The sequence below is a fragment of the Canis lupus genome, chromosome 1, assembly GCF_003254725.2.
Source record: "Canis lupus dingo isolate Sandy chromosome 1, ASM325472v2, whole genome shotgun sequence".
In the NCBI taxonomy this organism is placed as follows: Eukaryota; Metazoa; Chordata; class Mammalia; order Carnivora; family Canidae; genus Canis; species Canis lupus.
This window is the reverse complement of record NC_064243.1, coordinates 5,524,966-5,530,145: the sequence shown is the minus strand read 5'-3', so window position 1 is coordinate 5,530,145 and position 5,180 is coordinate 5,524,966. Positions and strand designations below refer to the sequence as shown.

General features: G+C 39.0%; 1 non-coding gene across 1 annotated transcript; it reads right to left on the bottom strand.

Moving 5' to 3' along the window:
* Positions 1 to 4,530: 4,530 nt before the first annotated feature.
* Positions 4,531 to 4,603, bottom strand: TRNAA-UGC (transfer RNA alanine (anticodon UGC)). Its single transcript has one exon. It is a non-coding gene; the product is annotated as a tRNA-Ala (tRNA).
* Between the last annotated feature and the right edge of the window lie 577 nt (positions 4,604 to 5,180).

Here is a 5,180-nt window from a genome sequence, read left to right as displayed (position 1 = left end):
GATCATCCCAGGAAGGAACTTGATGCTGTGACAAGAGATTCTGTTACAAATATATGAAACAACCCCAGGCAAGAGGATGTGGGAAGATGCTCATCAAAGCAACTTTGGAAGTGAGTGGAATCTGTACAACCAAAAGCAAAACAAACTGCATATAAACACTGCCTTCTAGTTGATAAAGCTGTTTTTTCAGTGTGGTTTACAGGTTAACAATCCGAAGCTACTGTAACAATTCTGGTCCATGTGTCCTGCTGTTGAACATGTGGGTAGAGAGATTTCTCAGCGTGGGACTTTACAGATAAGCAAGGTGAGGAGGCTAGGATCACCCATGTAGTAATGCACTGGAGGTGGAGACATCAGTAGGAACTCATGTTTCACTCAACGTGATACAGATGGTCACACCCAGGAATATTTGTAGATATTCATGCTTTAGTATACATACACATATGTTTTCTTGCTTAGGCAGGTGAGATGATCTCAAAAAACTGAAACCTCATTGGCCATCATCACACCCAGCTCCTAATACTCTATTCTGATACCATTCTCCAAAACAAAAATTAAACAAAACAAAAGCAAAACAAGAAAACAAACAAAAAACCTGGAACCCTTTAAAGAAATGGTTGATTCCAGGATTGAGACAGAAAGTATGCAAGATAAGCCCGCAGTACTGTGCAGGGTCAGAAAGTTGGAAGGTGCAGAGCATGCACAAGTGTGCATTCATGAGAGAGGGGAGACTAAGAGAGCTCCCAAGAGCCAAAACAAGAACCATTTGACCAACAAAATAAGATCCAGAGTATAAAATAAATATCCATGAGTGCTTAAGGATAACTAAATGACTGAATGAATTAATAAATGTTAGAAAATTCCTGTACCAAATAATTCAAAATAATGTATAGTTCTCCACCCTACAGAAAGGGAAGCCTAACTTTCTACTCATTTAGTGCAGGCTGCCACTAAATGCCATAGTGATTTCCTTCCAAAGAGTATAGTACAGTCTAGAAACGTCAGGGGACTCCATAGTAGATAAACCTGAAAAATCTCAGCCAAGTGATCAAGTCAATAGTAATGACGATAAGATATTTGACAGTGTATAGCCTTGATATGATGTCATGAAAATAGCATTTTCCCTCTGTGCTTTTCTTTCCAAAAACCCATAACAGCAATCTACTCATGAGATAAACATCAGACTCATTCCAATAGAGGGGGCCCCTCCAACTTACCTGACCAGTACTGCTGTATATCTGACCTCAGAACCAGTGAGGTCATCAAAAACGAGGAAATTCTGAACAGCAGTCACACTGAGGGAAACTAAGAAAGATGCACAACTATATGTGATGCTGCATTCTGGATAGGATTGTGGAACAGAAATGGGACATTAGATAAAATCTAAGAAAATCTGAAGAAACTATGGACTTTAGTTAATTATGTATTGATATTGCTTCTTTCATATTAACAGATGTACCATACTGTGAAATGATGTTAAAAAGGGATACTGTGTGTAGAGGTACGTGGAGACTCTGTACTACCTTCTCAACTTTTCTGTAAAGCTACAACTACTGTAATGTAAAGTTTATTATAAAAAATACAAATACGAATAATGATGAGCTCCATTCTTGAGGAGCTCACATCCAGAAGAGGAGGCAAATACCCCAAAAGTTACAAGCGTGTGTGATGATTTTTGTGATAAAAGGAAGCATGGGCATTGGGCATTCAGTGGCGGAACAGCTGACAGTGGCTGGCAGGCCTAAGGAATCTTGCAGGAGAGAGTGATTCTGAACTGGGTATTATAGGAATCAAGAAGTGAAGAGGAAATAGAAAAATCCAAAAACAATGAAGTCTAATGTTGAGCAATTAATTCCCTTTATCCCCAACATCAAGAGCAAATTTCCTGGATGCTTATGGCCACCCCAACTTTGAATGCAAGTTTCCTTTCCTGCTTTATCTCCCACTCCCTAACTCTGCATTATTATTAACTCTCGACTCCTAAAGAATGTGGATACATTGATCTCCTAAGTCTTGTATTGTCTGGCCTCCTCTGTGCATGTTGCCATGTGGCAGATGGAGAGAACTTTTTTGCCTCTATTCTCCTTTTTTTAAAAAAAGATTTTATTTATTTATTTATTTATTTATTTATTTATTTATTTATTTATTTAGAGAGTGTGCTTGAACCAGGGATGCAGGGGCAGGCTGAGAGAGGGAGAGATAATCTCAAGCAGACACTGTGTTGAGTGAGGAGCCCAATGCAGGGCTTGATCTCACAAACCTGAGACCATGACCAGAGCCAAAAATCAAGAGTTGGGCACTTAACCAACTCAGCTACCCAGGCACACCACTATTTTGCCTCTTTAAAAGCTATTCAGGCTTCAGTACTTGCCCTGTTTCCCTAGTCCTTAATCCCAAACCTTACCAGTTTATGAGTTCTCTCCCTTCTTCAAGCTCAAAACATGTGTACTGTACTCTGAATCTAATCTGAATAATTCTACCATTACATTAAAGTATTGCACAATAACTTTTGAATTATTTATATTTCCGTTTACTTACATATTTTTTCTTAGGTTATATTTCTCGAATCTCCAAATAATAGGTTTGTCTTGGAATATGTGTTTTGGAATAAGAAGACTCCTTGACTACCATCTTTCTATTATTTGATAGAGGAAAAAATAGGAACTCATATTTATTGATTGTGAGGATGTCAGGAACTAAGGCACATAAAATATGTCAGCCTTTCAAATTCCTTCAAATGTCTCTGAGCTAAATATCTCTGTTATCTGTGAAGTAAAATTTCTGGAGGTCACTGGGGCTTCAAAGCCCACCCAGACATTTAGTCTAGCCGGAATCCTGAGTGTGGAGTCGAACCAGCCTGTTTCTGCTCCAGCTTGCTACCACCTGTGTGCAATCTATGGCATCCATAGAGGCAAATTCATTTTTTGACACTAGTTGGCTATGTAGTGTCAGGGCCAGACTGATTCTTAGGCTGTGTAGTGGCCACACTGCTCCACTAGATCTACGACCTGCAGCTATTGTGTCAGAAGCCATCTCATCAGTTTTCTCAATTTTAAAATGGGGCTGAAAATAGCACCTACCTCATAAGGTTGTGGAAAGGAATGAACGAGCTAACATCAGTGTGAAGCGCTAAGAGCATTGCCTGACACGTGGCACACTCCGTTGCCATCATTGTTCCTATGGGTACACCTAGATATCCTATGGCTTCTTTTTTCTCCTTTGGTCCCCTATGGCATAGAAAACATCCAATACTTATTTATTTGTTTTATGGTTTCTGATTTTGCTTCTCTGACAGTCCTCTCATTTTCCAGAATACAAAAAAATGAAATGGTATTTGACTTCAGTTCAAGAGCTTGACAGTTGAGTCACGCTTTGAGAAAAAGAAGGGTGTCTTTTAGGCTGTCAGGAAAATATGGGGATTGTCAAAGGGCTTCAGGCAGGTAGTGACAGGGGCAGAGCTGCTGCCTGTAACCTTTCTCTCCCTCTTCCCAAGCATCTTCGTGTGCCAGGAAAGGGGACACTGACCTTGAGAGCAGACCAAGAAAGATACTATTTCAAATGAAGCAATAAAATGTATAATATATGTTAGTAATTAGAGAAACTGGTTCGCTCTCTTCTCAGGTTTAATAGCTTCTCAAAGATGGCGAATAAGTTAAGGGGGCTTTTAATATTGCTCTGAAATATGAATCCATGTACATCCTTGTATTACATAATTAAAAACGTCTTTGATCTGAAGGTCTTAGATTTATCCTAGCAAATTAAGTGTTGAACATGGGATCTCTAGGTTTTATTCATAATGCAAACAAGTAAAGGCAAGCAGTGCCACTTCAGGGGTGATACTCAACACAGAGGGAGAACTGTAACTTCATTCATGTCAAACATCATCATGTGTCCTCTGAGAAGGGAGGCCGAATGGCAAAATAAGAGTTACCTTAACTTCGATCTGATGAGAATGGGAGATACAACTAGATGTCAGGATGAAAGTGCACCCTGATATTCAAATAGATACATAATGCAGAAGAAAGGGGAACTCAACAAAGACATCTCTTTACTTTGTAAAGTCTATGAGGCATCCTGGCATCATTGACTCCTATAATTTTCCTGTGCATACTAAAAGGATATCCTATGTGAAAAGATTTTGAAAATAAAAAATGTCATAAATACATTTGTTGTGTTTTCATTCTTTAAGTGGGCCTTGCCCATGGCAGAGCAGGTTAAGTTTCCACCTGACCATTTGTATGGTTTTATTAAAAGAAATAAGATGTTAGCAGTAATGTAAATGAATCAAGTAGGGAAGTGAAGATTTGTTAAAAAGGCTTGATTTTTATTTTGGATTAATAAAAAGATGCTGTTAATACTAAGAGAAATTTTTACCACAATATGAGCTTTTCATATAGTTCATTTAGTAGAGAAAGATGTCACTTTATACTAATGTGCAGGGCTGATGACATACCTTCCACTATGAGGATGCTATGATGTTTAATGAATGAGTCTAAAAAAAACAGGTGAATACAGTTGGGGGAAAAGTCATGGAGATGCCAGGGATCGAACCTGGGGCCTTATGCATGCAAAGCATATGCTCTACCAGCTGAGCTACATCCCCAGGTCTGAAAGCAACCTGGCATGGAGATGAGTTGGCACAGTTTTTCCTTTTAATGAGATGGGCAGATGATCTCCATCTAGGGAACGAAATAGCACTGGATTCCTATGGCTTCAAATTTCAGTCACAGGGAGTTCTCAAGCATTCCTCATGGACTGTTTTGCACCATTAATATAGAATAGTCCTGCTGCTTTATAGCTCACATTGTGCTAGCTTCCCAAACATTATTTATAGACACGATGAAGCACTACCGTCCTTCAAAATTAATCTTATTTCTCTGGTCTCCCACTCATTGATCCAAGAAAATATTTTAATTATATTGCACCATGTCCCTATTCCTTCTATAGGGGAAAGGGGGGAAAAAAAACAAACAAACAAACAAACAAAAAAACCTCTCTCCTCTATTTCCTTAGGTTCTGTGTGTGGGCTTTGAAAATTAGACCAGCATAAGGCATATTAACAAGAGAAAAACAGTTTATTAATACCGTCTCCCCACCACATATAAGAGGGAGAAATCCAGGGATGAGTAACTCAGAGGGGTAGTTGGAACACGGGAGCAATCAATCAGTAGAAAAGTGAC